This window comes from Penaeus japonicus, unplaced genomic scaffold (genome assembly GCF_977035675.1).
Source record: "Penaeus japonicus unplaced genomic scaffold, GWHDUDI00000001_assembly GWHDUDI00000016, whole genome shotgun sequence".
Classification (NCBI taxonomy): Eukaryota; Metazoa; Arthropoda; class Malacostraca; order Decapoda; family Penaeidae; genus Penaeus; species Penaeus japonicus.
Window position 1 is genome coordinate 24,694,662 of NW_028234418.1, and position 8,365 is coordinate 24,703,026.

Consider the following 8,365-nt stretch of genomic DNA (forward strand, 5'->3'; position numbering starts at 1 on the left):
AACACTATTTCTCATGAAAAAAATCAACAACAGTCTATCGTAAGGAAATGCCCTAGCCTTGGAATTATATGAAACTGCAGGCGGTTCAGCAGCGGGAAGGTGCGAACGCCAGGGAACCAGACCACGTGGAATACCAATGCGACGCCCTCAGTGACAGCTATCTAGTTATTTGAAAACGCATATAAATCAATAGCCTATCCGGCGGGGAATCGTACCCAGGTCTCCCGCGTGACAGGTGGGGATGCTAACCCCTATACTACCGAAGAATTAGCAGTGAATGGATATTATTATGCAAATTCATGTATGATATGATTATTTGTGTGTATGTTTGTGTGTGTGTACTAAATAAAATTTCTAAATATTGATATAATTACTCCAGTAATAAAGATATAAGGATACAATAGATATGAAATGATTTTCATATTCCGCCGACAATTTTGATTTTAATAGTCCTAATAGTAGGGAAGGGCATGGAGTATATCAGGGATAAATATGGGAGTAAAATATAAAGCTAAAATATACTACAAAAAATACATAAAAAAAACGTTAAAATCTGCGGGTATGCCTGCCAAGAGTCAAATTGTCTGGGTATAATATTCGAACCAATACACTAATGTCCTCTTTAAGGGAGTGAGGCGTTCTAGTCCCAAGTTCAAGGGGAAGTACTTAGACCCATGACGTTCAATAGTTTTAGCCAGGCCAAAAGCCTCCCCGGCGGGGAATTGAACCCCGGTCTCCCGCGTGACAGGCGGGGATACTAACCACTATACTACCGAGGAATTGGTATATTTTTGGGTAATTTTATTTACCTATTATTAAGTACATTGTGCCCGTTTCTCTTTTTCAATCATATATATGCACCTGTGTATATCGATCAATCCACACACACATATATATATATATGTGTGTGTGTGTGTGTGTGTGTGAGGGGAGAAAATTTGGAAGGGATGAAAAACGTAAAATACAAGGATAAAGAGTCAGAAGTGTAAATGACGCGTGAATGTTAATTGGGCAAACGACCTAATGTCTTAACAAGTGCGAATCTGTGAATGTGAGTGAATGAGTCGGGTATGTGTACACAATTTATGCACAATTATTTGACGCTTAGCACAGTGCGATGTAATAATAAAAACATGATGTGTTTGATGGAAAAGTTGTTGCGCACCATTGCGTGAAACCTGAAGGATATTTGGGAACAAATAAGTGGAGTGGCACCTCGGCGTAGGCCAGGGCATACCGCCTTCCAAGGTAGCAAGGCAAGACAAGGGTCTTGCTACACCGGCTGTCCAGCTGCAAGGTCGTGATTCCTTGACCTGCCGCTGATATTGACGATTGAGAAGTTTTGCCACAACCCCTTAACCACAAATCCTTGGGACCTTGGGCGCCGCTTGTCACTAAAACACGAAGAGAAGCCCGGAGTGCGTGGAGAGGCGTGGAGCTGACGTCGAGTACGAGTACGAGCACGGGCGCGAGCGAGAGCACGAGCGCGGATTCCTGCACGCCCGTATCCACTCGCTCGTTACGGCGCTTTGGCCCTGGGGACGTGTCACGAGCACCGCTGGCGCCGATCACCCGTCTTCCTCGTCGCCAAGCAAAGGATGAAAACCAAAGGAACTAGCAGTCGTTACGGTGTTTTGACCCTGGGAGACGTGTCACGAGCACCGCTGGCGCCGATCACCCGTCTTCCTCGGGTGAAATGTACAGAATTAGTAAATTGCAGAACAATGAGATTAATCGAGGCTTAGATAAGCATGAGAGAAGTGTAGATGACGTTTTCAGTATAAGAAATAAAGAAGATTGGGGGTACGCGTTAACAAAGAAGTCCTAAATACCGATCATTCCTCCGAATAGCACGAGGCTAATACCAGTGTGGGTCCCGTCGCTCCGTCGTGTTAAGCTCCAAGAAGCGTTAATTGAGCCCCTCACAGGTCTCGATGAAGGATGGGTCCCTGAAGGGAGAGTGATGCTTCCCACCGTTATAATGATTCGAAACGGTAATGGATATGCTCTCGTCGGGAACTTGTCAAAGAAGGCGTGTAAGTTGCGTCGTAAATGAAAGATTGGGAAAGTGTCAGAGGGGAAGGGTTGAAACGAGAGAAGGAAGTATTAGAATGGTCAGACAAGATGAACCCTTACCAGTAAAAGTGTGCAAAGAGAATTTAAATGAATGACAATTATCAGAGTTGTTGGAAGAGTATAGTGAAATCTTTGCAAGCGAACAAGCGCCGATAATGGGAAGGTGAACGAAGATGAGAGGATAAAATGGTTAAACGATGAAGTTTTCCGGAAATTGTATCGGGTGAGATGTAATTTGGTGGTAGAAAGGGGGATAGCGTACCACAAGACGAGCATAGGAGTTAATTCGCTCCTAATAAGACCTGTTCTACCGCCTAAACTACAATTAACTTTGATGGCTGCTTGTCACAACGAATTCGGTCACCAAGGTCGCAACCGTAGCCTTGACCTCGTAAGGAAAAGGGGGTTCTGGCCGGGAATGGCAGCGTCGTTCGCGGAATACGTCGCTAATTACCATAAATGCAGAGTCGCGAAGGAAGAATCTCCGAAACCGCGCCCCTTCATGGGTAAGATCGAAGCGAGCTGACCATGGGAACTAATGGCGATAGACTTCACCCTCTTAGACAAACGTATGGGTGTAGAAAACGTATTAGTGGTGACTGACATATTTACGCGATATAGTTTTGCGTTCCCGACTCGCGATTAAAAAGCCACCACGGTCGCGAAGCTGATTAAAGAACATACTTTCGAAAGATTCGGACCGCCCGACAGGCTATTATCCGATCAAGGGAAAAACTTCATTAGCGCTGTAATTCGTAAACTCTGTGCACTATACGGGATCGAGAAAATAAGGACGAGTGCATATCACCCTCAGGGGTACGGCGTGTGCGAAAGATTTAACTGGACGCTACATGACCTGTTAGTAACGTTGGACTAACCTGCAAAAAAGAAATGGCCTAATTACATACCCGGTCTCGTTGCAATTTATAATGCGACTCCCCACGCCGCCACTGGGCATTCTCCGTACCATTTATTATTTGGTAGGGAGCCTAAGTTGCCGAGAGATGCGAAGGATCTGGGCGACTTGGAAATTACGACGGACGAATGGCTGAGTGTTCCGAAAGAAAGGCAAGAAGATAGAAAGCAAAAGAAAAATGCAGTCTGGGAAAGTCCATGACGAAATTGCAAAGTCAGTTCAATGGGATATCGGGCAAGAAGTGCTGCTGCAGAACAATGTAAAGATAGGGCAATGCAAGATGCAAAACCAGTGGTACGATGAAAGATGGGAAATAGTCTAGCTAATTCCTCCTTTTTCGATTCCCCGCCGGGGAGGATTTTGGCCAACCTCGTTGTGATGACTACACATCGAGGTGCATTTTTAGACGCTCTCACCCAGCGAGGTCTAGCCAAAAGCCTCCCCGGCGGGGAATCGAACCCCGGTCTCCCGCGTGACAGGCGGGGATACTAACCACTATACTACCGAGGAATTGGTACAATGTGTTGTTAATGTTATGGTATTAATGTTCATTGTAATATGTATATGTGTGTGTGTGTATTTATATTTTTATTCATATAAGCCTCATTCCTCTCTATAGAACTACCTACATGGTTATCTACTTCGTGTAAAGATATATGTTTCTCTCTGGATAGATGACTAGTTAAATAGATACCCAGATAGCTATCGAAATCCACGTCTAAACCAGCTCACCTACATCGGACTTTCGGACATTCCAAGAAGCCGAAGTAGGCAACCACCTGGCCAGTCTTTTTCGTAATCCCATGTCGAGCAACAGATGACGAACAGCAGGCGGTCAGCAAACGTTAATCAAAATAAGTCTATAGATGGGCATCAAATCGCCAGCGCCCCATTAATTGGATAGCTGTCACCATGGTCGTAGATAGATAGATAGATACATACATGCATATATACATACATACATATATATCATCATCATCATTATCAGCCTGTATCAATCCACTGCAGGACGTAGGCCTCTCTCAATCTTTTCCAGTCATTCCGGTCTTGTGTCCTCTGATTCCAGTTTACTCCTGCGAATTTTGCTATTTCATCCCGCCACCTAGTCATTGGTCTTGCCCTGGGTCTCTTTGTGCCGTGTATTACCCATTCTGTTGTTTTCTTTGTCCACCTGTTGTCCTGTCTCCGATATATGTGTCCAGCCCACTGCCACTTTTTCTTTTTGATGGTCTTGAGTATATCCTCTACTTTTGTTTGCTGCCTGATCCATGTGGCCCTTTTCTTGTCTCTTAAGCTAACTCCTAGCATGAGCCTTTCCATTCCTCTTTGGGCGCTTACTAATTTCCTCTCGAGTGCCTTGGTCGTAGTCCATGTCTCTGATCCATATGTCATGACGAGGAGGACGCATTGGTCAAAAATCTTTCTGTTTAGACATATTGGCAGACTACTTCGTAATATATTACTATGTTTACCAAAGGCACTCCAACCTAGCCTGATTCGCCATTTTATCTCGGCTTCGCAGGATGTACTCGACTGAATGAGTTGCCCTAGGTATACATACTCGTTCACTGCTTCTAGTACCTCGCCCTGTATTTGTATTTGCTTAACTGGGGTTCGACTGTTGAACATGACTTTAGTCTTTTTCATGTTCATTTTAAGGCCAATCTTCAGATTTTCCTTATTTAAATCGCTTATTAATTGTTGTAGTTCATCTGCTGACTCACCGAAAAGAACAATGTCATCTGCAAATTTTAGATTGCTTAAGTGCTCATTCCCTATTTTAATCCCTCTCTCTTTCCAATCTAACTTCTTGAATACCTCCTCTAAGCAGGCTGTAAAAAGCTTCGGTGAGATGGTGTCGCCCTGCCTAACACCCTTTTTTATTGGTATTTTATTAGTTTCTGCGTGGATTTTAACGGTCGCTGTACCATCTCTATATATATATCCTCTAATAATCTGCAGTATATTTCCTCTACTCCTTGTTTACGAATTGCATCCAGTACTGCAGATATCTGTACCGAGTCGAATGCCTTTTCATAATCTACGAATGCCATACACAGGGGCTATCTATATTCGTTTCTTTTCTCCCTTATTTGAGCTAGTGTGTGTGGATATGGTCTGTAGTTGAGAATCCACTGCGGAACCCTGCCTGTTCCCTGGGTTGTTTTGAATCTAGTGTATCGGTGGTACGGGCTGTGATGATTTTTGTGAACAGTTTATAGATTACTGAGAGGAGGCTTATAGGTCGATAATTCTTTAAGTCTTTTGTGTCTCCCTTTTCGTGTATTAAAATTGTTATTGCGTTTTTCCAGGCCTTCGGAATTTTACCGACGTCTAGACATCTGTTATAAAGACTGGCCAGCTTTACTGCCGCAATCTCTCCTGCGTCTTGAATAAGATCTACACTAATGCCGTCTTCTCCTGGTATTTTTCTTCTTTTCATGCTTTTTAGTGCCCTATTTACTTCATCTACCATGATGTTTGAAACATCTCCAATTGTTGTGTTTGTCTCCGTATGTGGTTGGTCGTTTGAGTGGTATAGGTTGCGATATAAGTCTTCTATTACTTTGATAATTTCATTTTTATTGTATCTCGCCTCTCCGTTGGGTTTCTTTACTGCATATATATATATATATATATATATATATATATATATAAATATATATATATATATATACATACATACATACATATATATCTATATATACAATATCTATAGATATAGATATAATGTATATATGTCTGTGTATATGTGTGTGTGTGTTTGTGTTTATGTGAGTAATATTTAGGCAAAACAAGAAGCAAAATGATGATGATGATGATGTAGTTGGAAAGAAACAAGGGCGAGAGAGGTGTATAAAATTGCAGTATTGTAGTAAAGTGGTTAGTATCTGGGATTCGATTCCCCGCCGGAGGGCTTTTGGCCAGGTCTTGCAAGGTAAGAGCGTCTTGAAATGCACATTGATGTGCAGCCAATTCTGTGCAATATACGGCTCTCTTAAAAATTGGGTTATCTAAGTCTATAAATGTAAGGAATTCTAAGTGTAGATATTTTAGCTACATCACGAATTGGGTTTAATTGATTTATATATAATTTGTAAGGCACTGATATAGCAGATCATGTGACCCAATACATTGAGTATACTACTCAATTCAATGCTATATCGCTTTCAGTCTGTTTTGACCTGACGTGTCCTAGTTCCTGTGTCCGTTTCCGCCTCGAAACTCCAGCTGCCTCTAGCAGCTGTGCTTGCTAGCAGAAGCCCTGAAGCGTAGAAAGCGACTCAAGATTCGTACTTATGAAGGACACAGAAGGAACTCAAGGCAGATCAGATTAGAGACAGATCATAGGAAAACAAAAGAACAGGCAGAGCAAACAGCTCTGACCTCCGTCCTTTGGTCGGAGCCGAGTGTATTAACAGAGTCCACATGAATGTCTGTCTATCTTATTCACCAGATCACAACAGTTGGCAGCCAGAGGATTACAACCAGATTATCGAGTGGTTTACGACTGCTGGCAGTCGCTGATGCCAGCTGGTGGGTACCACAATTTTGCTGCTACTGGACTCACAACTCCAAAGAAGCCACTACGCTAAACGCTGCCATCGACGTCTAAAACAGAGAAAATACGCTGAAGTTCCCGCCCACCCGCCCACCCTGTTCTACCTGTTCTGACAAACACCGCCGCCTATAGCAGCCGCCTTGTCTGTGCAACGTAGCTTCCTGCACGTCGACATCCATCTGTCATGGCAACCCAAGATTGCCCACCGCGGATTTTGGACAAAACACGAGTAAAAAAGGCCACAATATGAGAAGTCAAGAGGACCACCACACCGATCCGCGGTACGACCTACGACCAGCCCGCAGACGACCCATCTGCCTGTAGGTATCGAGACTTAAAAAAAATCTGTAAGTTAGAGAAACCCAGGGTCTTTATTTTTGTTAGGTTTCTTTAGGTTTCGATAAGATTTAGGAATTCTTATACTGTGATTTTTCCTTTCTTGTGATTGTATCTCTATATTTTCTGTTGTGAAATACCTGTCCGTGAGTGTGATTCTGCAGGATTTCCCTCCTCTTTCCTCCCTTTCACCTAGGTGCGAACGGATTTATTGTTGAAAGGGAAAGTCCTCAGTCCCCCCTCTCCTCCCTTGTTTCCTTATCTCATCACGCCTTCATGACCCCGTTATCTTATGCGAAGAATAGCCAGAATAATTTAAAGTTCTGTTATGTATAATGCTGAGAATCAGATATTTTCATATGATATGTATTGTTTCTTCGCATAAACTTGTCTCCCCCCCCCATGTCCTGTCTGTGTGAAAAGGCGGAGTCGATGTTTTTACTTCCCTTTTCTTGTAAAACAATCTTACAATTTCTTTCTCTATTATTCAGACAATGTATTTTGGAGAAATTTTATTGACTTCCTCTTCAAAATATTTGTTTTGAAAGTGAACCTTTGAAAGATTCTTCATGTTCGATTACAATTATCGAAGGGGAGCCGATATTGTCTTTAGACTATGTAAATTCTTGATAGCTTTCACTTTCGTTCCGAATCAGTACTGGTGATCAATGTTGCCAGATTTTGATCTATCAATTTATCTATTCGCCACTCGTTAAAGTACACCTGTTGTTTAGTTCTTTACTTTCTCGTCGACAAGTGCTACTCGTGTTCGTATTTTCTCTGTATCTTGCAAACCTGCATCTATAGAACTTGCATTTCTTGTTTAGTTTCGATTCCTTCTTTTGTATGTGCTCCTCTTGGCAGTTGCAAAGTACTATTATTGTTTGTTGTTTATTCTTCAGGTAGCCGTGCAGGATGCACACATGTTGTTCAGGTAGCCAAGTAAGTTGCATGTCGCTTACGGAAGCCATACAACATGCACCCATATTATTCAGAAGCCGTGCAGGATGCACGCATGTTATTCAGAAGCCATGCAGAGCGAAAGCATCTTGTTCAGAAGCCGTGCAGGATGCATGTTGTTCAGGTAGCCATGCAAGACGCATGCATGTTATTCAGAAGCCGTGCAGGACGCAAGCATGTTCTTCAGGTAGCTATGCAAGACGCATGTATGTTATCCAGAAGCTGTTCAGGTAGCCATGCAAGACGCATGTTTCTTAAGGAAGCCGTGCAAGGGCACGCAAGTTGTTTTCCTCTCAGCGGTGGAGTTGCTCCCGCTCATTTTTATGTGCCCCCCACCCCCTCGTTCGAGAAGATGCTCCCGCTCATTTCTTATTTATGTAACCCCCACCCCCCTCCCCCATGGGATAAGCTGATCCTACCACACTTTTATAAATCTTTGAAGTTCTATGTGCTCTTTTAGTAATTTGCAAGTTTTTCTAGCCTATGCTCACTCAAGTCGTTTCCTAACTTCACTG

The 8,365-nt window shown here is 42.9% G+C and overlaps 1 non-coding gene across 1 annotated transcript; it reads right to left on the bottom strand.

The window, feature by feature from the left end:
• Nucleotides 1-3,430: 3,430 nt before the first annotated feature.
• On the bottom strand, nucleotides 3,431-3,502 carry TRNAD-GUC (transfer RNA aspartic acid (anticodon GUC)). Its single transcript has one exon. It is a non-coding gene; the product is annotated as a tRNA-Asp (tRNA).
• Nucleotides 3,503-8,365: the final 4,863 nt, after the last annotated feature.